General features: G+C 34.3%; 1 long non-coding RNA gene across 2 annotated transcripts in view; it reads left to right on the top strand.

Annotated features, from left to right (window-relative positions):
• Nucleotides 1-26,475, top strand: part of LOC144454330 (uncharacterized) — a 76,769-nt gene that overhangs the window by 4,251 nt on the left and 46,043 nt on the right. Inside the window, exons 2-3 of one of the 2 annotated variants that reach the window (XR_013482720.1) lie at nucleotides 137-200; nucleotides 5,475-5,921. This is a non-coding gene — a long non-coding RNA (uncharacterized LOC144454330). The remainder of the gene's footprint in view (nucleotides 1-136; nucleotides 201-5,474; nucleotides 5,922-26,475) is intronic. The other variant, XR_013482719.1, reaches the window with a different exon arrangement.

Here is a 26,475-nt window from a genome sequence, read left to right as displayed (position 1 = left end):
GTCAAGTAGAGTAAATTAACACAAGCTATTGTATATCAGGCTGAAAATCTTGAACTTAATAGGCATCTAGGAAACATGTTAAATTCTTAAGTACGAGAATAAAGCAATTGAATGAAAAATTGCATTTTCTTTAAAGGCAATTCCTCTTCTGGCCCCAAGAGATTACAAGGAAAGGGAAAGATTGACACTGGCAAATATAGGTGAGTCCAATGCAAATGTTTGCAGTTCTAATGATTTCTGAAAAGTATTCCTAATACTGTTTATATCTTGGTTCCAAAGACTGCTTCACACATTGTATCTCATTAATCCTCACATTATCCCCATGTGGTACTTAGTTGACATGTATTATCCACTGTTCACAGATGGTCTGAAAAAAAGCCCCTGAAAACAAAGAAGTAAATGAATTGCCCCTGGTTTCTCTTAGAGAGAAATGGGGGCTTCTTGCAGGTCTGTGCTCTAACCAGCAGATCAGACCAGATCTTCACACAAAGACCCTGTAACCATGGTGGCCATTAGTGTACTGTCCCTTGAGTATCTAAATCAGATTCTTTTTATCTACTGAAGTCTTTGCTAAGAAACTTAACAGCAACATTAAAAAAAAAAGACTGTTGGAAAAATTCACCTGACCTTTAGAAAAACAATAACAAAACTTTGAATTGGGATTGGATTTATTCTTCATTGAAAAATGCAAATATATAAAATTTTATCTTCAGGTATTACTAGATTAACAATGAAAATGAAAGGTATATTTTAAGGACTTAAACCAAGGGACTATACCTTGAATCAATATAAATTTGGTAATATTTTATAGTTAGACATTTAAAGAAAAAGTTTGGATAAATTTGAGGGAGGGAGGTGGGAACAAGAGCTCCAAAGAAATTATTTGTATTTATATTATGCATCATATATGCACATATGTATATAAACATATATAATTCATATACATACATACAATCTAGTTTATGTAATTTAGGAATTATTGAATAAAATGATTACTTTTTAAAATGTACTATGATGTCCTATATGAAGAATTTTGCCTTTGAAACAGACAAAAGTATGGATGCTAACCTAAAAAGAGAATATATATATATATATATATACATATATATGTATGTATGTATGTATAATTATATGCATGTATGTACATATATATGCATATATGCACACATATCCTAAAACTACGTATGTGTGAAGAGGATAAAAAACGGAAGTAAGATCTTTAATGTAATTTGTCAAGAAACCACAAACCAAAATGTTCCCAAAGTTTTGTATTTTGGGGTACTAGGAGCCATGTGATTTCCCTCATCAATTAAAATAGAGACAATTTTCCTATAGAACATCTTTTCTTTTGAAAGGCAATCTTCTGCAGCTTAATATGCCATCTCTCTTCTCAGAAGGGCCTTTGAACAGACTGTAGTGATAGAAGAGACCTTCATTCAGTGAAATCTTGCTGACAGTTGAGAGCTGAATGCTGCGTTTTGTACACTTGAGATAATGCAATTGTGAGGCTGTGGTAACCATTATGCCTCATGGTGATAATCAATCAGTGATTGACAATTCTAATTAGAAGCCTTGATTTGTGCAATATGAGAGTACTTCCTAACAACTTTGTAGCCTATTACATCTTCTCTGATATCCCATAAGACAAAAAAATAGAGTATTTTATAGATAATTCAATATGTGTTGCTGTCAATTATTGTTTGCTTATACTGAAAGGTTTTATTGGTTTTGAAGCATACCATTTTCGGATGTACTGCTATAATGGCTTTATAGATATCTCCCAAAGCCTCAATATTTCTGCTCTAAACAGTCAATGATACAAATTGGCATAGACAGATTTTTTTTTATTGTATTCAGAATGCATTATATTTCAGGTGCCTGGATTTATATTTTTCAATGGGAAGTTTCTTCCCCTCCTCACCCCCACCTCTCAACAAAGGTGATTCATAATGGGATACAGTAATCAGAAGAAAAATGGCAATGTTAAAAATATGGTGCCTGGTTACAAAGTCATGATGGAAAACCATATTTTTTTGGGCACTGAAAACGTTAGAAAAATTGGTGTTCATTTCTCTCTATAATATGATGTGTTAGGAAATGTCTGAATAGATTTTTCACATGAAATATCTTAAAAAAATTTTAAACTTCAAATTGGATAATTACATTATATATTTGTTTCTTTGCATTTCAGTTAGTGTCATTAATCTTGAACTTCTGAGATTCATTCTGTAGACAGAGAATTTGAAATTATAGGATGTAAAAGACTTCCTCTTTATAGAAAATGATGAAATGATAAACTAAATGCTTTTCTTCACTTTTCTGAGGTTTCTTTTATATAGCAGGCTTTTCCATCAAAGAGAAAGTGATAAATTACTGAGAAGACATTATATCTTTTCTTGTTGTGCATGTGTGTATGTGTGTGTGTGTGTGTATGTGTGTGTGTGTGTGTGTGTGTGTTTATTTTACCAGAGCTATAGATTTCCTTGTGCTCTTGGAGCAAAAGACACTATATAAAATAAAATTATACCTTTTTTTAAAAAAAAACTGAAAATCCCAGTACAGCAGTTTGAGTTTAACCATATCCTTAAACATACTATAAATTAGTATCCCAACATTTCAAAAAATAAATTTAAAGATGAGCGATCAGTATGATTTCTATAATACTGTAAAAAAAGAAAAAACCCTTGGAACACGTAGATAAAGATGTTACTGAAATAGTCACTTGAAGTATTAGCTTCAGATAGAGATAATGCAAAGTACAGCAGGGCAGTTATGACAGGCTGATTCATCTTTTAAATGATGCATTTGTTTTTTTTTTGCATTTTATAAAGCATTTCTTATTTTCAGGGCTTCAGAATTCAATGAATATTTTCATTGATGTCACCATTCCAGTCCTGAGTGGTATTTCCTGAATCTGATAGAAATATTTTGATGGATAATATATTTTCCCTTCCCTGAAACTATATGACTTCTAAAACAAACAAATAAATGTATGTATATATCAATTCATAATAAATATCTAGAAAATATATTAGATATGCAGTTAGCTGAATATATATATACATATACATATATACATGCATACATGTGTATACATGTGCATATATATATACGTATTGAGTGTATGCATATATATATACCTATATGTATGAATATGTGTATATCTATCAATAGATGTATCACTAGATCTATCTATCTATATCTATCCATCTATCCATCTATATTTGCATGGGGAAGAGAGAGAGTGTCACAGAAATGGATGGAAACAAACTGTTCTTAGAACCTAGAATTGAACAGGTAGAAAAAAGCAGGCTGAATTTACTTAGGGAAGTCATATAATTATTTTAACAGTACAAAACTTACCTCTGAAAAAAATACTATGTTTTAGATCAATATTCTTACTATGATATTGTGTGGTGGTGAATCATGGAATATGGCAACTAGGTAACACAATGGAGAGAGGGAAAGGGGAAGTGAGTGAGCATTTATTAAGTACCTAATGTGTCAGGCAGTATGCTATGTGCTTTATTAATATTATTTGATTTGATTCTCAAAATACCCAAGAGGTAAGTGTTATTATTATCCCCTTTCTGCAGCTAATGAAACTGGGACCAGATTTGAGTCAGGAACAAACCAAAAGATGTTTGGCTGGTCCCATAGAAAGAATGACATTTAACCACGGACAACTCCTATGCTTCATTGATCTTGAGATATCAATAGGTTATGAGGAAGTATGTTAATCTATCCCTGTATGCTAGGTGGATTCCCTGTGGTTAACTGATAGGCAGAGATGGAAAGGATGGGAAGATATAGATGGATTGCTACTTGTATTTTGGAAGGTTTAGGATACTCATAAATGAGTCAAAGGTCCATTGGAATATTAGAATCCAAAAAAGATTAAGAGGTAAAAATAATTATGAGAAACATGTGTGGACAATAGAAATTTAAAACAATGCTCTTTTTTTACTTTACTCCAGAAACAAAATCAAATATAAAGTACACCACATTACAAAATAACACCAGCATAGATCTGGGAATAATCGTCAAGGGATCTGGCATCTTCAGGGCTGTCTTAGCATGGTCTTATCAGAACTACGACTATGCCTACCCCCTTACCTTTATATAGTTGCCATCTTATTTACTTTACCTTAGGTATCAAAATTTTTAAAGGATGCTCCCTCCAATGCATTTTTCCTCCAAAATGTTTTAAAGACAAATAGTCATTCTGTCCTCAGCTACATTTTCACTCTCTTAACTTATGTGGAGTCTTGGACCTGAAACTGTGCAAGATTTGCCTAAAGTCCTATGGCTAATTACTGTCAGAGGTGTGTCAAAGATCCAAGTCTCCTGAATCCCAGCCCACCTCTTTCCTCCAGATTATGCTATCAATCCTGACCTTTCAACATTATCCCTTTCATCTTTCTAAGGTATAAGGAATTAACATCACTGAGTTGTTTGGGACTATTAAAAATGCAAAGAAAAGAGACTAAGAACCAGAAATATGGAGAAGTTGAATAGCCTTCTAAATCCCTCAAATTCTTGTTGTTTAAACAATAACCCTGATTATACCAAAGTTCCATTGCCATTTAGCCAGTCATCATGGCCTCTGGTATTTCACAGTTTTATCTGATATTTCAAAATTCGTATTTTAATAGACCAATAGTATTGATAGGAATTTTGTATGTGACCAAGTCAAAAGTAAACTAATAAAAATGCAGCCAAATTGGGCATGGGTGTGCTGGCTAAAAGGTCTCTTTAGGAAGAAGAGAAAACAAAACAAAAAAATCCAAGGCATAAAACTCACATGGCAGAGATAGAAAGCATATTTTTCCCTAATAAATATAATTTTGTAGGTGACATTCCCTAGGGGCATTCAGGACAAATAATCAAAATTCTTCTTAGAGTGAATTCTGTTCTCTCCTTACGAGAATAAAAAGTACATTTTCAAGAAGATTTTTTTCCATATGTGCTTATGACAGAGGGTGATAGAGGGTGCTCTTATTAACTTGAAATCCTTTTTAATTAGCTCACATGTTATACTTCTCTGTATTTGTGTACAGTATGATTTCATCACATTAACAGAAAATTTAAGGATTGGTCATACCATGAATGAAATTTTCCCTGAAATTTACACAGCAGATTGGGAATTAGCATGTCAAATGTGTGTCCAGAACTCTTTCATTTCATTGAGTCCATTTGGGAAACTACTCTATTCCCCAACATAAATCACAAGTATTTTGATGCCAGGAACATGTTCTGTACATCTTAAGCCTTTCCTAAACCTTGTAGTTCCTAGCTATGTTGGCTTCCCAAATATAGCATCTCTGCTTGGAAAAGTAGAAAGGGTACATTAAATCTAGACACTTTAAAAGAAATATGGTCAATGAGAGCCCAAGTTTGCATTGCTGTAACTGTACCCCTGATAAAGCTGATTGAGCTCAAGAGCAACTTTTTTCCCTCATATCTTTCTACAGCACCCACTTGAAACGTGGAATCTCTACTTTTAGATGGATAGAGCATGAGATCACCACTCCATCCACTGCAGGAGACTGACGTCATTCTATGGTGAATCAAATCAAAGATCTTGACAACACAGGTCAGGATTGTGCCAACTATTCTCGTTGGCTGTTGAAGCATTAGTGAAAATCTTTGAAGATAAAGTCACCTAGAAGCAAAGTATAGGACTTATTTACACAGTGCTGAATGAGCTAAAAGATAAAATGTTGAAGAATTGTGAGGAGCTGCCTGTTTAATAAGAATAATAACTACCATTTTTTAAATACTTCAAGTTTTTCAAAGCAGCTTACATGTATCATCTCATTTGTTGGTGGCAATTTTAATCCATTTTCTTTTTCAATGAAGAAACTGAGACAGAGAAGTTAGAGCACTTACTCAGGATCATACAGCTATTAAGTATCAAGGTAAGATTGGAATGTAGGTTTTCCTGACTTTAAAACCACAGCACTCTATATTAATAATGATGATGATGATGATGGTGATGGTGATAGTGATGATGATAATGTATTTTATATAGTGCATTAAGTTTTTCAAAGCTCTTTACAAACATCTTAATTCTCACAATAACCCTGGGAAGTAGGGGTTATTATTATTTCCATTTATAGATGAGGAAACTGAGGCTGAGAGAAGTCTTGTGACTTGCCCCCAGTTACATAGCTAGTAAGCGTCTGAAGCTGAGTGTAAACTCAGGTCTTCTTGGTTCTAGGGTACACCACCTGGCTATCCTAGATCCACTAAATCAGCACAAAATGCCACTGAAGAGTGTTGCACATGGCAAGAACTCCCCAAATGCTATGGAATTTAGGTAATTCTCTCAAAATTAGTTTGGGAGAACTGATGGAGAGGAGTTACTTTTCTATAAAAGATGTGGGTGCCAATTTTGTTGGAGAAGTGCATAAAGTAGTGGTGGACATATTAAACAGAACTCTTACAGGGCACCAGAATTCTGTTTTCCCTTCATTTCTGACAGCTCTAAAATTCTGTCTCTGAATTTCCACAACTAAGAGTAGAAAAAATATGGGCAGATGATTTAGAATTAGAATGAGGTAGCTATTGATGTGGGAGGTAAAGAATGACTTATGTGCCAGAGACAATTTTTTCCCCTTTAATCTCATTCAGAATATATGTGTTTTCTTTTTTTAAAGCAGAGCTTTGCTTCAGTTCCTATTGAGTATTATACATCCTTATTTCCCCCCTGGAAGGTTCAAATCTTTCAAAATTTTCAAGGCATTTGAGATTCGCACTATAGAAAGGAGAAAGTATTCAAATGATATTCTAAATTGCTCTTTAAAACTATAAAAAGGGAAAAGAAAAGGGGAAAAAAAGAACATAATTGGCTTTTATTGTCTTGGAACATGTATAAGAGTGTATGACAGAAAGCTGAACAAAGGTGAACTGGACTTATTTATTTCTAGGATATTGTAATTTGGAGAATATTAAGAGGCTGGTACTTATGCCAATTAATTTGAATTGTCCTTAACTATCCAAATTACCTTTGCCATTTACCAAGGTAAAACATTCTCTCCAGACTTACTGCAGCACTGGACATAACAAACAGCAGCAATACATTGTTCACCAGTATTAAAGAGACAGCAACCCAGTAGAGAAATATTTTGCCTTTTACCTTAATCTGTGGTGGTCTGTCCAGCCATTTTTGGTATTAAAAGTCAGTTCTAGGTTGGGCCTAAGTACGAACTTTTCAATTTTATGGTTATCTATAAACCAGGATTTAGTATGTGACTCTTTCCCAACAGCTATAATTTTGGGCTTACTGTAATTAAATTTAAGCTCTTATCTAGTAGAAAGGATGGTAAAATATCTTTTCAAATATGTGTTGGGTCAGTTCTTCAGGAGGTGGCAGGCAAGGATGGTGAAGGTATCTATGATAACAGCCTCCATTCCTCATCAACTTACTAGCAATGCTTGGAGGAGAATAGCTATATTCACATTTAGTTCACTGAGGAAGCCATTAACTATCAATGCATTCAGATAACTACTTGCATTATCCTATCTCTGGCAACAGTAACTAAATTCCTTGAGGGCTGGCCTACTTCTTTTTCTTCCTCTTAGCATTTAGTTCAGGGTCCAAGAAAGGTATTAAGTGAATACCTGTTGGTCTGATTTCATGTATAACTGTTATTTACAACTGTTATATTGAAATGAGCTGATTTTCACTGCGTGTATCTATTTTAAATAGTTAGGTACTTGCTCAAATGCCAACTAGTCCTAATCTCTTTCTGTCTGAGGTGTTTAGCTGTATTGATGTGGACGTTTTTCACTGATGGTGAAAAATATTTCTGTAAACTTAGGTGATATATAGACACCATTAGATATGTGTGTGTATATAGTCATATTGTTTCAGTATTTTTTAAAATTAAAAACACAGTATCTATGGAATTGATTTTTATCTCTATGCACCATCAAGACTTATTTGTCTACAATGGGTATATTTTTACACATAGCCTAGAACATAAACTTGTTAGCTTAAGCTATCCTAGGAGACTTAACTTTTACTATTTTTAGAATTTAAGTTTCTTTACACACAACCTCAGACTATTTTTTTGATCTTTGATTACCCCCTTAAAGGCCTCCTGCCTCTTGCTTCATTTTCAGTCGTGACAATGACTTCATCTGCTGCTTGAGTGAAAAGATACATGTCTGTCGCATCAACTCTATTTTATTTTTCTTTAGTTCCCTACCTTGAATTTTCTGATCTATTTCTTGACTCAAACACCTCTGTTTGTTCCTAGAATGTTATTCTCCCTGAGAAAGGTCCAATCTTTATGTCCTTTCCATTGTTCACCATTGATCTCTCTTTTTCCTTCCTTCTCCTTTATATCCGAACTCATCAGTAATTTAAAATACTTTATTTGCCTTGGATTTCTCTTTTCAAAATCATTCCTTAATGTTTTGTAATTGGATTTCAAGTAAACAAAAAGACAGAAATGTAATTCCTAAATGCTTTTTTCTTGGCCATATCCACCAATTCTCACTCCCAGCCCCAACTTGATCATCTTTACTTTCTCTCAATTTTGGTTTATTTGACCATATTCTTTCCCACTGCCTGTCCTCTGACACTAATGTTCAAAGCATTGATCTCATAATTTTTGTCTTATCCTTCATGCCCTTTTTTAGTAACACTGACTTTTGTCTTCATGAGAGTTATAGCTTTACCCAAAGACCTTGTGGTTCTCATCATTCACTGCTTCCCTGTAGATCTTATGCCCACATTACTTTATTTATCATTTGTGTTTTAAAATTAAGAGTACTTTCAAATTCATCTCTCCATTCCAGGTCTTACTGGAAATAGCACATACAGATTTCCTACTTCATATATTAATTACGCATATAGGTACACATCTACTCTCACATTTGAGCATCTCAAACACACCCTTAGAATGACTGGATTAAGATTTTAGAACAAACTCTACAACTGAAATATAGTCTGGGTTGTTTATGAAGGGCAGACTCAGCGATTACTGTAACCTGACCGCTTGTTGTCACTGGAACTGTCAAATTTCATCAAAGCACACATGTTGCCCAGGGATAATCAAGGCAGGCACAACACATAGCTCCCTCTGCCCTTTGCATCTAATACCTGCTTGTGGACAGGCTCATGAAAACACAAAGACAAAGTCAAGTTAGGGAAACTGGCCAACACAAATAGTAATCTTGTACTTCGGAAACCCAGGAAGGTTAATGGGTTTGAATATGTTCTGCAAACAATCAGATTCACCAAAAGCCAGAAAGGTCATGATAGCCTAATTACCCACACATACCATTCTTCCTACTCCTTAATGGGTGGAACATTTGTATCTTTCTTGATTTATGTGTCCATGCAACATTTCTCTATTTGTATTTTAATACCATGTTAAGAAAAGTATGGCAAAGATAAGAGAGTTGTTTTCTCCTGGATCATGTTCCTATTGACAATTTACCTTTCTTCATTGTTTTGAGTCACATTCTGTCACATTCCTGAAGCCTTGAAGACTGAAGTTGACTACTTCTTTCCACAAAATGCTATATACTTCTGGTCTTTTCTATTAACTCCAATAAATGATTCCCTTGATCATCACTTTCTTTTGTGTGTGTGTGTGTGTGTGTGTGTGTGTGTGTGTGTGTGTGTGTGTGTTTCTGTCTGTCTGTTGAGTAGATCTCCGTACAGCATTCACTTGTGGGCCCTATCCCATTGCTGACCATCATGGATGGTTTTATGTGCTCCATTTCTAATCTGGGCCAATTTATCCTTGCTTAGGCAGCTTGGTACCTCCCACCCCACCCAGGCTTTTAGGACCTCATCATGTTAGTGCCAGACTTAGTGCAGACATACAATTGGCTTTAGACTTACTGAAGTTCAGAACTCCTAAGCTCAAGCAATACATCCACCTTAGTTTTTCCCTATAGCACAAGCATGGACTTAAGGTATATACCACTTTTCTGGCCCATTATATTCTTCAACTTTTTGTTTTTAATACATTTTTTTACTGGCGTTTTTTGAAGAATCCAAGATAGTATTGTAGTGACATTATTTTATATCACTTTTCAAGTCATACCGCAAATCGCCATTCTCATTCCACAGTATAGAACTTTGAGAGTGCCTCCCACTGACCCTGGAGACTTGATATTTAGTCATGAGATTTTCTAGTAGTCCACTTCTTTCTGCCTAGGCCTGTCTCATTTCTCATTGTTTTTAATCTCCTCACTTCATTATAGTCTGTCTTCTGTGATTAGATTTCACTCATTGACTTCTTTATAAACATTGGCCTGTGCTACTATCTTCTGAATTTCAAAGATCCTGCCTCTTCTACTCACCTTCCTGTTATTGTATAAAGTGTAAGGATCTCTTGAGACTTGAAAAATGCAAAAGCTGTGCTTAGTGATTTATTTTGCTCTGATTCACCCTTATTCATTGTCTTAAGAGTAGGAGTGAGCCCAGGTGGAGGTGTATTATAGACCTCCTATATTTAGTCACAGGGTGACTGTCTTAATAAGGACATTATAATTTAGTATAAAACACCAGTACCAGTAATCACGATCCTATTATTAGTCTGATTGAATAATAAATAATTTCATTTAAAATTTCTCAATCATTAGAAAACATTATGCTTACTGGAGCAATTCCTACATGATACTGCTTCCTCCCAATCATCTCTCTCCTACATATCAAGACATTCAGGAAACCACTCCAAAGCTCATAACTGCCCCATAACTTTTCATTCAGATATTTCACCTTTCCCCATATATTTCAGCTAATTAATTTAGTAATGCTCAAACTTATAACATAGTTGTGTCTCTCTAGTCTCTGTCTTATCTTATTCAACCTAGTTATAATTCCGGGTTTTATTTCTACTTAACTCTTATTTTTACTTCTCATCTACCTATTCCCAAACTTTGATTCCTCCAACATTTTCCCCTCCTACTTGCTGCCAAACCCCACCTTCATCACTCCTATAGGTACCCCCAATATCTCCTAGGCAATCAATATATTCTTATTCAATTCAGTTGAAATGGACTGAATTGCATTACCTAACCTTATGGCAGACATAGCAAAGTAAGGAGAGCAGGAGAGTTTTTTGGGGGCGGGAAGTAGAGAAGCAATGATATAACAAGAAGCTGTCAGTGAGAAAAATAGGCAGGGACCAGTATCAATACACATTTAAATGAAAACAAACAAACAAACAAAAAAGCTTTCAAATGAAATTAAACTTAATAACCAATGCCATCAATACTTTGAAAGTCCTTTACAGGTTTTGAATTCTCCTTCACAGTATCTAGAAAAATCTTTTCTTGTGTTCTCACTTTACTTAAATTTGTTATTTTCCTTGAGCATTAATATTCAAGATAAAAATTATTACTTATTAACTTACTGTTTTTTGTTTAATATAATGTTTTGAGTATTATATGTTAGAATTTTATGGGATAATATGAAAGACTAGCTACTTTTTTATCAGATTACTGTCAAATACAATAAATTCATTTCTTTATTAACTATTTTTGAATTATTTTGAATTATCTCAATATTTTAAAGATGTTTTTGAGTAACTACTATATAAAAACCACTCTGCCAAGTATTCTGGAAAACATGAACATGTATAAGACATGGTCCTTGACTTCAAAGAGTAAAATCTAGTTGAATGGATAAAACATTTTATGATGAATAAAAATAAAAAGAATAAATGTCATAAGAGAGGTTTCAAGGTCTAGAAGAGTTAAAAAGAAGCAGTCACCTATGGTTATGGTTACCAAAAAAAATATTTCAAGTAAAAACAACAAATTTAGAAATATTTTTTTAAAGACAACAGTCCATTTCTAATTGGGGGACAGGCTACACTCACTCCAAACCAAAAATTTTGTGCATGTGTTTATTTACAATTGTCGTGTAGTTAATCAAATATTTAGCCACATATTATACTTATCTGTTTATTTCAGAAGTTACCTCAATAGACTTGTGGTCGTATACATGTAGGTACTTCCTCCAAAGTTGGAGAATGCAACCAATGTGTGCTCTTTTATTCCTTATTGACTCTCACTCATATGCTCCCACTTATCTTCCATAAAGGTTCATCTAGTATTCTGGGGGTCTTCTAATTATCTTAATTTTGGATGGATAACAATGGAACTCATCCCTGCCTCTTATCACATTACCTGACCGTCAGCCTTAATTTTACTTTTTATTATACATCTCTCTGATGACATGTTTCATGCTGTTCTCTTGGGCAGTTGTTGGTAGTGAATTGCAACTTAATCGTGCCTATCATGATCCTCTAAATTGTCCCTCAACTTTAATTTTTCAGAGATTCTGATATTCCATGACACATAGTCATAGAACAAGTTTATTAGCTACAGACTATCTATATTTTTTAAAATTTTGGGACTAAAAGATCATGTCTTATTTTCATCAGTATTATTCTAATATATAATGCAATGTTATTATTCAGTTGGAAATTTTAAAAAGTTAAGGAGCTGAATCATCAGAGTCAAAATATTAACAGAATTACCTGACCTATACTCAAAATCTTTTCCTCCCTTTGGCTGTGAGATCATAGGTGAATAGAAGATCCTCAGTACTAGAAGATACACGCAGGAAAGATTCTTCTAGATTTTTAATAGGAGGACACTGGGCATTTGGGAGACAGTGTATTTTTGCAGATTATAAATGTAACAGCAATTTAACATATAAACAAATTATGAGAAATCAAATGGAAAAGAGAGAGGAAAATAACAGGTAAAGATTCTAGAAATGATAAGAGGTAAATCAATAGATCTGTGAACATCTATGGGACAACATAGATAATGGCACATGAGGAGAAGTCATGAAAAAAGAATATATGCCAGTTTCCTCATCTTTTAAAATACAAAAATATAGACCACTCAACATGTGAGGCTGAAATGTATGGTTCCATTATAGAACTGCCTTTGAACATTTTAAGAATCTAGGAAAGAAATGACTTGAATTGTCTGGGGAGCTGGTTTTTTTTTTTAAGTAATGGATTGAACAAATGATCTCTTGAAGTTTCTTTAAATCTGATTAAGTTGTAATTCTATTAAAATCAAAGAAAGAAAAATAATATGAAAGTAAGAAAGAATAATGACCATAGTTTATAAGAAAATAACAAGAAGACAGACAAATAGTGACAAAAAGAAAACATTAAAATTTCCATGGGTTATTGAATATACTTGTCAGAAAAAGATAGATTGTGCCTATGTCCAGTTGTTTTTCATTTGGGTTTTGATTGCTCATGGCTTCTGAATCTTCTACTAATTCAATCCTGAGCTTCAACTTAAAAAAAATCCCTTGGTTTAAACTTGGTTAAATAAAGTATACTCACTCAGATTCCTTTAGAGTTCACTGGTTTGTATGTGGATATTAGTAGAATTTCAGCTGGGTTAGGCCCTTTTTAATTCAGGTCCCAAGAATTTCAGATTTGATATCTGATCAGTGGGCACACGAAACACAAAGGTATTTATCAGGAAAATGTGGGGAAGGATATATAGACATTACTATGAAGAGTGAATGTAATTCATCAGAGGACTTCAAATCTCCCCATGTGCTGGTTGTGATTTTCCTTTTTTTTTTTTCCCCACCAGTGCATTATGTATCATCTTCATTCCAGAAAGTTGGTCTCTCAAAAATCACTACACTATCAGATTTTATCTTGATCTCCTTGTTTTTCATAATTCTCTACCACATGAAGCTGTCATTTGAATTTTGTTTTTTTTTTTGAAGGGACAATATCTCCTTCTTCAGGAAACCTTTTTCTAGTTTAGTGGTCCTGGGGCAAAGATTAGGGGAGCTAGAGAAAATTTCTCCTGACTTTCAATGGAACACTGAAATCCAGAGTATTGAGCTACATACAAGAAATATGGTAGTGATTATAGTGATAATTAGTGTTTTTTTCTTTGTAATTTGTATCCTGCATAACAATTTGAGGAAGGGTTTTGACTTATGAGGTGGACTGTTTATTACTAAATAACATAAGGCATTTATGAGTCATTCCTACCTGGCTAAAATTTTACTCTATTTGTCATTTTGTTTGTCTTATTTCGTTCTTTGCTCTTGTCTATACAATAAATCATCTTATGACAAGTATATTGCATTTACTACTTCAAAGCAACTTGTAAAAACTGTAGTACATTTTTCTTATTGCAACATATAGTGTACATTAAATTAAGTATTGCATCTTAACTATCTCCAGCTCTAGGTTATATCCCTCATTGCTAATTTATCTGAATGTATCACTACGCTAAAGACATATTAAGAGTATATTATTCAAGGAGTATGTTATGCTCACTCTCTCCGGAGGGGGAAGGCAGAGAGGGATGGGCAAAATTTAGAACTCAAAATGTTAGAAAAAAAATCAAATGTTAAAAAATTGTTTTAACATGTAATTGAAGGATATATATATATATATATATATTTATATTTATATATATACATATGTATGTATTAAAAAGAATACAATCCATAACATTGATAAATTCAGAGAACTATAGAACTGAAGGGGAGCTCCACATTTCATATCACTTAATACAAATACTCTCATTATTATTTTGTTTCTCAATTGTTGCAGTCATGTCCAACTCTTTGTGAACCCATTTGGGTTTTCTTGGTAAAGATACTGGAGTGATTTGCCATTTCCTTCTCCAGTTCATTTTACAGATGAGGAAGCTGAAGCAAAGAGGGTTAAGTGACTTGCCCAGGGTCACATAACTAGTAAGTGTTTGAGTCCAGATTTGAACTCAGGAAGATGAATCATCTGACTCCAGGTCTGTCAGTCTATCTACTGTACCACCTAGCTGCCCTTATTTTCATTATACAGATGAGCAAATTGAGATTCTAAGAGAGAAAGTTACTTGTCAAAAATACAAACTAGTTAGTGGGAAGAATAGGATTATTATTTTTTCCATATACATGAAAGAGTATAATATCCCATATAATCTCATGCCAGTGGAGAAGGTAGCATTCCTTAGAAAGCTCACACTATTAGGTATGGAAAAGATAGACCATGCTTGGAACACCTTTCATGGCTCCCTCTCCTGGAAACAGGCTCCACACCACATTCTTGGTTCTGACTTTCAGCTTTATTGGCAGAGAGGTTCCACTGACACTACTGTCACTCTCTACCTCTGAAGCTGACATTTGCTCCTTCCCTTCCCTTCCCTTCCCTTCCCTTCCCTTCCCTTCCCTTCCCTTCCCTTCCCTTCCCTTCCCTTCCCTTCCCTTCCCTTCCCTTCCCTTCCCTTCCCTTCCCTTCCCTTCCCTTCCCTTCCCTATTTTAAGTGATCTTATCCATTTACTGTATGATTCCATTTACTGTAACTGATGGTTCCCATATGGATGGTGTGCTGCTGACAGGCAGAAATGTCTATATCTATGTTCAGGTTAAAGTTTTAGAGATGTGACTATCCAACAACTCTGCAAATTATTTGGGATCAGATGCTTATAGCTAGCCTGTCTATATTTTCTTTTTTCTTTTCCTTAATTTATGTTGAGCTATCAACAATAACTTCTATAAGCTTTTGAGTTTAAAATTTTTCTACCTCTTCCTTCCCACCTCCCTTCCCAAGACAATGCACAATCTCATATAGGTTATAAGTATACATTCCTATTAAAAATTTTTCACATTAGTCATCTTGTAAGGAAGAATTAGAACCAATAGTAGGAACCACAAGAAAGAGGACACAAAACAAAACAGAAGAAAAAAAAGAGCAAATATTATGCCTCAATCTGCATTCAAACTCCATAGTTCTTTCTTTGGATGTGGATAGCATTTTCCATCATGAGACTTTTGGAAATGTCTTAGATCCTTGCACTGCTGAGAAAGGCTAAGTCTATCAAAGTTAGTCATCGCACAATGTGGCTGTTACTGTGTACAACATTCTCCTGGTTCTGCTCACTTTACTATGCATCAGTCCATATAAGTCTTTCCAGGTTTTTCTGAAGTCTGCCTGCTCATCATTTCTTATAGCACAATAGTATTCCATTATATTCATATACCACAACTTGTTCAGCCATTCCCCAATTGATGGGCATCCTCTCAATTTCCAATTCTTTGTCACCATAGAAAGAGCTGCAATAAATATTTTTGTACATGTGGGTCCTTTTCCCGTTTGTATGATCTCTTTGGGATACATCCCTTGAAGTGGTATTGCTGGGTCAAAGGGTATGCAAATTTTTATACCCCTTTGCACATAGTTCCAAATTGCTCTCCAAAATGGTTGGATCATTTCACAACTCGACCAACAATGCATTAGTATTCCAATTTTCCCACATCTTCTCCAATATTTATCATTTTCCTGTTTTGTCATGTTGGCCAATCTGATAGATGTGATGTGGTACCTCAGAGTTGTTTTGATTTGCATTTCTCTAATCAATAGTGATTTGGAGCATTTTTCCATATGACTATAGATGGCTTTAATTTCTTCATCTGAGAACTGCCTGTTCATATCCTTTGACCATTAATCAGTTGGGGAATGACTTATATTCTTATAAATTTGACTTAGTTCTCTATGTATTTTAGAAATGAGGCCCATATCAGAAACACTGGTTGTAAAAATTGTTTCCCAGTTTTCTGCTTCCCTTTTAATCTTGGTTGCATTGGCTTTGTTTGTGCAAAAACCTTTCAATTTAATGTAATAAAAATTACCCATTTTGCATTTCATAGTGTTTTTCTATTTCCTGTTTGGTCATGAATTCTTCTGTTCTACATAGATCTGATAGGTAAACTATTTCTTGCTCTCCCAGCCTTTAGATCTAAATCATTAACCCATTTTGACTTTATTTTGGTATATGGTGTGAGATTTGGGTCTATGCCTAGTTTCTGCCATACTCTTTTCCAGTTTCCCCAGCAGTTTTTTCAAAGAGTGGGTTCTTATCCCAGAAGCTGGGATCTTTGGGTTTATCAAATAATAGATTGCTATAATCATTGACTACTGTGTCTGGCATACTTAACCTATTCCACTGATCCAACACTCTATTTCTTAGCCAGTGCCAAGTAGTTTTGATGATTGCTGCTTTATAAGGAATAGGATTATTACACAGAACTTCTGACACCTGACAATTTCTCGCCATATCCTATATGGACATTAATCAATTGATTAATTTGTGGCCATTTATTAATTAAAAATTATTCTAGGAGTTCCCCACATGCGACCTTTGTATATTGTCTTATTCTGCTGGAGAAATAATCATAGAAAATCTCAAGAAGTCTCAAACCTAAACCAACCAATGTTTAATGCCAGTATGTATTTATGTAACCTTTAGAATTTTATTTGCCTCTCAGATGATATAGAATGAAAGCAAAATGGGTAGTAATGTCAAAGGACAGAAGGGTGCTTGTTCAGGAAATGTTAAACCAAGCATTATATAAATGCTAGTTATTATTATTATTAATGTTTTTGTTATTAGTCTAATAAAGAAGGGAATAAAGCATCTTTACAACAAATATAGAGCAAAATAGAATGTAAAAGTGAATAGGAGAAATAACATTGATTTGAGCTATGAAGAATCTTAGAACACCTCTAGTTCAAGTCCTTTATTTTATAAATGGGGAAATTGGGACTCACCCAGAGTGATTAAGTGATTTGTCCAAGTCAAACAGGTAGTAAATAACAGGGCTTTGCTTACCAGACTGCCTGAAAAATCATTGGATCAGATATTTAGAGTTAGAATTGACTTCAGATGCCATTGAAATAGACCCCCCTCATTTTACAGATGGAGAAATTGTGTTAAACCACTAGAGTAAGTAAGTTAATTATTTCTAGCCTCCAGCAGGAAGTAGGAGTAGAGGGGAGGGCAGTAATACACACGATCTCACCACAACTAACTACATGATGAAGCTAGCCCTAGATACTAATTGAAAGAAAGATGGGCAAGACAGTTTCACCAAAATCAGTCTTAATAGATTAGTGAAAATGATTAAGATTAGAATCTTTTTGGAACAGGGGGTGTTATAATTATAAAATTAACATTTAAAAAATTGTAAAGCACTATATAAATAGCAGATATTATTATTATTTATAGAATTGATAATAGTAATAATAAGAGGACAGAGAGTCTCCTTTCTTCCTCTCTACCTACATCTCTCATTCCTTTCTAACCTCTTAATTACACTTAATTCAATTTAATAATTCAATTTAGCATTTAATATATACCTACTATGTATAGAAAAAATATACTAGGTACTAGAGGAAATGCAAAATACATAAGAGGCCTTTTAGGTCCTGCCCTCATGGAGATTACAGTCAATAGTAAGAGTATATAATACATACATGTAACTATTTTGCAAAATAATGCATTAAAATACAGTATATGATATGTGATTGTAATGGGATATTATTATGCTATAAGAAATGATGAGCAGACAGATTTCAGAAAAACCTGGAAAGACTTACATGAACTGATGCATAGTGAAGTGAACAGAACCAGATCATTGTACACAGTACACAATATTTTTCAACAAAGAATTGTGAATGACTTAGCTATTCTTAGCAGTACAATGATCCAAGACAATCCCAAAGGACTGATGATGAAGCATACTATCCACCTCCAGAGGAAGAATTGATATTATTGAATACAGACTGAGGTATCATATTTTTCATTCACTCTTTTCTCTTTCTTTCTTTCTTTCTTTCTTTCTTTCTTTCTTTCTTTCTTTCTTTCTTTCTTTCTTTCTTTCTTTCTCTTTTTTTTTCTTTCTTCTTCTTTCTTTCTTTCTTTCTTTCTTTCTTCTTTCTTTTTTTCTTTTCTTTCTTTCTTTCTTCTCTTTCTTTCTTTTTTCTTTCTTTTCTTTTTTCTTCTTTTTTCTTTCTTCTTTCTTTCTTTCTTTCTTTCTTTCTTTCTTTCTTTCTTTCTTTCTTTCTTTCTTTCTTCTTTTTTCTTTCTTTCTTTCTTTCTTTCTTTCCTTCTTCCATTTTCTTTTATTTGAATCTTCTTGTACAAAATGACTAATATGGAAATGTTTTACATGATTTCACATGGATAACCTATAACTCATCACTAACTATCTCAGGGAGTAGGGAGGGGAAGGAGAAAAGGAAGGACAGATAGAATTTGGAACTCAAAATTTTAAAAAATGTTAAAAAATTGTTTTAACATGTAATTAGTGGAAAAATAAAATATATATTAAAATACATTATGAAGCTTTTTAATACTACCACTATACTTGCCAATGGGATCTCAAGATTCTTCCTTGGAACTTTGCTGACTGATGAGAGTACCCCACATCTAGCCAGCCTTAGGTGCTGACTGTGTTATCTTTCCTCCATGTTGATACATGTGTGTCCCCCTCCTCCTTCTACCTCTTTCATGGGAAATAATAATTTAGGAGTCTGTCATTCAATTACACTATGGTTCTAGTTGCCATCCTTAGGAATTCACTCTTCCTAGCCCACCACTCTCTCCAAGTATTACTATTTCACCTATCAAAATGTAAGCTCCTTGAGGGCACAGACTATTTGTTTTTTTGAATTTGAATTTAAATCTCTAGTGCTTCGAATAGTGCTTGGTGACTAATGAGTTTTTACTAAATACTTTCCCCCTCATTCATTTTTCATCCATCCATGAATTCATTCATTCATTCATTCATTCATTCATTCATTCATTCATTCATTGTACATTATTGAGACTGTGGGTGGTTGAGGACAATTAAACCTCACTGCTCAAAACAAAACAAGGAACAAAATATCTTGTCCAATTTAAAATGAATCAATAGCGTCATCTTTAAATCTGAAAGACAGCTAGTTTGACACCTTTGGCTTTCCCCTTTCCTGGTCAGTAGAATATTCATTCGCCTTCAAGGCCTCTTGTGCTCATTCTCACTTTCTATTAGTTTTGATTCAACAATTATTCAATGTGGTTGTAGGGCAGGGGATCATATCCAAAAATAAAGAACACTGGGGGTAAATTGACAGAAGGGACAGGAGTGATAGTAGGCCTACTTGCTTTATGGATATACTTACTATTTATTTCTAGGGCTCCAAAAATCCTAAAATAAGTTCCTTGGGGCCTATTGTATCTGGGATGTGTGCTATCAGCACAATAAAGAAAAAAAGTGGCTATGTCAGGACACAATCTTACCTGACTTCTCTATTAGTCGAGAGAGTACATAAAGTGACCTCTCTCTCTAACATGATCTTAGACCAATTATCAGAGTGCATCTTCTTCAAGAGGCCAAGATATCTTAAACCAATGCCCATGGATAAAAGCTTTTCCCATAAACTCTCACTATTAATTAAGTCAAATGTAGCTTTTAAATTGATGAGGCCTGCAAAGATAAGTTGTTCCTTAAGCTTAGTATATTTATTGGTAATATGATATAAAACAAAGCAATGAGCACAAGGACTAAAACTCTCATGAAAAACCCCATGTCATCAGCATTCAGTTTCCACCAAGCATTCCTGTAGGTATCTGAACACAGTTACTGAAGGAAAGATATCTGGACAACTTCTGGCTGAAATCTAAAACATTAAATGGAGTAGTAGATGCATGTCATATCTATTTTACCTTCCATTGGATGAAGTGATCTTAAAAAATGGATTTACAGAAAACAGGGAGTCACCATCCTTGTATCTGTTGACCTCAGATTCAAGTTTGATTATTATTTTAGATAAGAGAATGTTATCTTTTTTAAAATAAGTATTTAAAAATATTTTACTTATAAATATGAGCTGAAATGTGTGTGTGTGTAGAAAGCTCTAAAAATATTGTTTGAAAATTTAATCTTTCAACCTCAGCCTTAAAGAATATGTAGGAATATGAAATGAGGTGCTTTGTGAGATATAAGGGGAAAAGAAATGTTACGAATGAAATTGGGGAAGGCTTCAAGGAAAGGTAATGAAAGATTGTTGGATTTTTGCATTAGAAAATCCAAATTTAAATATTGGCTTTTCTATCTTCTTGCTTATATAATCTTGGATAAGTCACTTAAGCTTTTGGGGCCTCACTTGCCTCATTTGTAAAATAAAGCAGTTGAACTATTCCTGCTAAGCTCCCTTCTGGCTTAGACTGCAGCCATAGGGTCATAGATGTAGAGCTGCAAAGGACCTTATAGTCTACTTAGTCCAATCAGAGGGAAGTTAGGTTTATTTACCTAGGTCACACAGGTAATAATTAATGGAGGCAGGATTTTAATCCAGTTCTTCTGAATCTAGAACAAGTGCTAATTCTAATCTACCATGGCACCTTGATGTCATTTGAGTTGAACTTTGAAAAATCAGTAGGAATTAGACAAATGAAGAAGGGCTATCCCAACCACCAGAAACATTGTGGACCAAGTGACAGAGACAAGACAGCACAGATCAAACTAACTGGACAAAATAGATCTGTGCCACTATTTCAGCATCTCTTGTAGTCTATGGTGTAGCCACAGTGATGAAATCATGGCTCATTGCAGTGAGTAGCTTCTTTCTGTACTTGCCATTGTATTTCACTCACATTGTAGGAAATGTATGTTCTCTCTACCTTTGTACTCTCAGGACCCAGGACAATGCACCCAATCATGACACGATTGGTGTTGATGATAATAAAGATAATCTGACTTCACTCTACCTTTCCAACTTCATATACCACGCTGGTCAGCTGGAACCCTTGGTTATAGTAATTGATTACCATCACCTTAACATCTTATTTGTTCCCATTCTTTAGTTTTATTTTGTGTTCTGTCTCCTTTCTCTTTCCCTATCAGAATCTTTCCTTCAAGCCTCAAACCTCATTTCGACCATGTGATCTTCCCTGAGAATTCTAACTTTTTGTCGATGTTGTCTTTCCTCAAATTCACGTAGCAAGCACTGCCTCTACCAATCATTTGACACTTACATATATCCTCTTATATTATTATGTAGTTTCATGCATGCATGCTTTGTCTCTACAGGGAAATTGTAGATTCTTTGAAAGGGCCCAGGGAGTTATTTGACTTTTTCACAAGGCCAAGGCGGCACGCTGCTGAACACACAATGGGAACTTACTGAATTGAATTAGACTTTACAATGAATGTTCATGGAAATACATTAGTAATTAACTATATATTAAACTATTAGATTTTAACTGCAAGGCAATTAGCATTAAAAATAATTGATTCCATTATGGTTATACTAATTTTACAAAGTGAAAAATGTTTATAGTTTTCTACACCAGCATAGATTTCCCTTTATTCCAAGGTTAGTAGTCCTCTAGTGAGACAACCTAAGTGAACATGTTTCTACAGAATTGGACAATGAAGAATTAAAAGTTAGTTTTGATGCAAACATAGATTATTTTGATCTAAACTTTTTAAGATGGGTTATCTTCCAAAAATCATTTTTACTTGGAGTAGAAGTAAATAATATACTAGTTTGGGGACTATGGTTCTCTTTTCTATATATTTTATCTACTCACAGTTAAGGAAAAACAAACCATTGCAGCCAAAACTTGAGCTATTGTAAAGAATCAGATCCAGAAGCTTTTCAGTATTTCCAAAGCTACTGTTAACTCCAGAAGCAGAGGTTTTAATTCATTTAAAAACCTATTTTTAGCTGAGAACTAGAGGCAAAAGGAACCAAACAAAACAGTTTTTGTGCTTTCCTAGGGCTTTTCAATAAAAGATCTTCATGTGCTTTTAAAGTGTAAGCTGGTACATGAAGAAATTACTCTACAGAGAAGTTCCTCCAGGGCACCAATATGGGACTAATGGAAGCTCAAGGATGTACAAATCATAATTATATTCTGACCCTTAGGTGCCATTTTATGTAAAATTCACTGGGCAATTTGTTATACGTAAGTTCTTATGACTTCCTAAATGTTTTATACAGTCCTATGATATAAATAGATCAATTCAATAAACATTAAGTAAGCACCTATCAAGCATAATTGCAGCTAGGGGCTGCACAGTGCATAAAGTGCTGGGCATGCAGTCATGAAGATTCATCTTAATGAGCTCAAATGTGACTTCAGACGCTAGTTGTGTGACCCTGGGCAAGTCACTTAACCCCTCCTTGCTTCAGTTTCCTCATCTCTAAAATGAATTGGAGAAGGAAAAAGTAAACTACTCTAGTATCTTTGCCAAGAAAATCCCAAAAGGGCTCATGTAGAGTCAGACATGACTAAAAAACTACTAAACTGCAAAGCACAATGCAAAGAAAAAAATATGCCCTACTACAATTAAACATCATTAATAAGAACTTCCATTGTCTTTATATTTCATGTGTTTTAGGAGTAAGTATATGCTAGCCTGAGGTAAGATTATAATAGCGATAAAAAAAGAGTATGGCATGAAATCTGATACTATGTTAAAGCAAGCTTTAGTCTCTTGTCAGTATCTTTGCAAGTATTTGTTTCCCTTACTTTATGATTCCTGGCAGCCCAATATGGTACCATTACATCAGTCTTTGAGAATAATAAATAGTGACATTGACTAATTACACAAATAATTTTATTGTTTGCCCAGTGAATCAATGAAGGTGAGTGATCTTTTTCATTGGGAGTTTCTTCCATTTATGATGCTGACATGAATACCTACTCTTTCCATAGGTGCTTGTTTATTGTTTCGTCGTTGCCCTGAAACCCATTATCCTTTTCCATTTGTTTCCTCATTTCTGACCCTGTCTCCATCTGCCACATACCAGCTTCCCTTCAACATTACCTTCCCCATCTCCATTTTCTACAGGTCATTTCCTACTTCTTGCCTTCCTCTCGTTGTTGATCTACACACTCGTTACTTTGATGGTTGTATTTTCTGCTTTGGACTTAATGTCCCTTCCATTGCTTTTGCCCACAGAATATATTCGTAGTCTGAGGGCCACATAGGTTAATTTCTTTTAGTAGCTCAAATTTCTGACTGTTTGTTCTAGCAACGCCCAGAGAGTTGAGAAAGCTGTTTTCTTCACTTCTTGCTGCAGATATGTAAGGGAAAGAGAGAAGGCTGTTCTTGGTTTCTTGAGGAAGGGAAGCAGCAGGGACTATTGCTTAGGGAGGACAGTCATATCCCATCTGTATGATGTCACAGCATTGTTGTCAGCCAAATGATCAATAATCATGTATTAAGGTCCTTCTTTGAGCCAAGCATTGTTTAAGGCAGTGGAGATATAAAGAGGAAAATGAAACAGGACGTGTTTAAGGGACTTACATGATATTGAGGAATTTACATTTTATAATCTTATAAGCTCTTAAAAGCAAGGAAGGCTATTAGGCAATACCTGGTTAGTTGTCTTACTATGGTGTTCAGTTCAGTGCCATGTTTGATAAGGCATATGATGGAGTCTGGACATATGACTTCACTGGTAGGGAACTCGAGGGTGGAAACTTTTTTTGTTGATGCAGATCAGCAACTTATTTGTAATTTATAAATTTAGGATAAGCTTGTTAATACATGTTAGTCATCCCTACTACCTGAGACTAATGGATCTTCTGGGGTTAGGAGATCTGAGAGGCAGTTGGGGTAATTTGATTGATTATCTGCATTAAGTTGGGCATTATATAGTGAGCCCTGGGGAATGAGGGCCCACCAAGATGCTTAAGATGGGATAAACTGGCTGAGATTGAAAACAGAGTAGATCAAAACTCCTGTGCCAATTAGAGTAAGAACTGGCTCATTAGTAGTTCCTGGATTTCCATGCTGGTTGGAAATGGGGAGTCCAAGTCTTAATATATATTTTTTAAATGAATAAATAAAAAATAAGATAGATTAATTAATTAACTTATAATCTTAGTGTGTGCTTTGTGGTTACTGCAGGATTAAGGTACTTGTTCATGGTCATGCAGCCAAGATATATCAGAATTAATGTATTAATATAGTATTTCTTGACTTCAAGGCCAGGCCTCCATCTACTACAATATGCTACCTTTCAAACTATATTATATACCTCTATCTATCTATCTATCTATCTATCTATCTATCTATCTATCATCTCCCATCTATCTCAATCAAGCAATCAGTCAATAAACATTTATTAAGTACCTACTATGTACTAGGCACTGTGTGGGGATACAAACTGCTGGGGATACAAAAAGAGAAGAAAGACACCTTCTGCCCTTAAAGAGTTTACACTCTAATGGAAGAAACAATATGCAAAGAAATATGTACAAAGCAAACCATATACATGGTAAGTAGGGAATAATTAAAAGAGAAAACACTAGAATTAAAAAGAAGTTAGGTAAGGCTTGCTGTAGAAGATAGGATTTTGGTTGGGATTTTTAAAAATCCATAGAGATCAGTCTATCTATCTATCTATCTATCTATCTATCTATCTATCTATCTATCTATCTATCTGTCTGTCTGTCTGTCATCTAATCTATCATAAGTCACTTTGATGTCTTATACAGTATAGAAGAGATTTAGAATATTCACATGCATTGTATAATTTATGATATTCTTTATTGTGGCAATCAGCCATGATATCTATAATGCAAGGGTAGATTATGATTACATGTAAAACATTGAAAATGTCTTTCTTACTGAAAACCTATAAGTACAGCTGATTGTGGTCTTCCAAATAAAAGTGAATCACCATTTTAGCTTGAAAGCTAAAGAGCTGAAGCTACTTTTTTTTTGAGCCACTTGCAGTAAATAATGTGTAAAACCCAGCCTCCTTGGTCCATTGTGGTTTTCTGGGGTACCAATTATTCTTAAATGGTCTCACTGAGCTTTATTCTAAAGATCAATGGCACTGGGTTGTAGAAACTTCAAGTGCCCTTCTGTTTAAAACAAAAACAAAAACAAAACAAAACAAAAATAAAACAAAAATGACTGCAGCCTTTTATCGTACATCTGCATTTTTTCATTTCTGTCTCGGCCAGTCTCTTTTCTCTCTGCTTTACTAAGATTTTCTCCCCTCTCTTCTAAACTGTCAATTTCTTGTCAGTTCAATTTTTCTTTTGTCTCCAAATCACTTTTCTTATTCTTTTATTAAGTCCCTAACCCACTCATGGGTCTTGTAATCTTTCTCTTCTCATTTCAGGAGGCCTAGTTATTGCAGTCTTAGTCATTTATTCTAGAGAATTCTCAATTCCTTTAATCACACAGTATTTACTTATTGTATTAAGACCTTTTGTTTGTTGGTTTGCTCATTTCTCTACTTTTTTTTTCCTGTGAAGTTTTTCTTGTTAAGGTTTGTTTTATTCCTTTTCTTTTTGGTTCTTGTTCTTTTCCTTTATTTGTTGCATTTCCAGCAGTTTTGAGGTTATGAAAGGGCAATGGGCTTACAAAGAGCCATTGACTCAGTCATCTTGCTAGAAGTTCCCTATTAAATATCACAACCTTAAGAATTCAGGTAGGAAGGAGGAATGTCATTCTTCTCTAAAGAAATGCAATCTATAGGGAAGAGTCATTAATTTCTCCTCTAATTGACTGGAACTTTTCCAGTTGGATTGGTCTTTTTATTTATTCATTTTTTTCAGCTTGGATAATGGATTATGATTTCTATAATCTATAAATCAAGCAGTTAGAGTCATTTGGATTTTTTCCATACCCAATTTGCCAAGACTTA

The sequence above is a fragment of the Phascolarctos cinereus genome, unplaced genomic scaffold (genome assembly GCF_003287225.1).
Source record: "Phascolarctos cinereus isolate Bilbo 61053 unplaced genomic scaffold, phaCin_HiC Scaffold_726;HRSCAF=1367, whole genome shotgun sequence".
Lineage (NCBI taxonomy): Eukaryota > Metazoa > Chordata > Mammalia > Diprotodontia > Phascolarctidae > Phascolarctos > Phascolarctos cinereus.
Note: the sequence above shows the minus strand (reverse complement) of the source record. Positions and strands in the feature narration are given on the sequence as shown.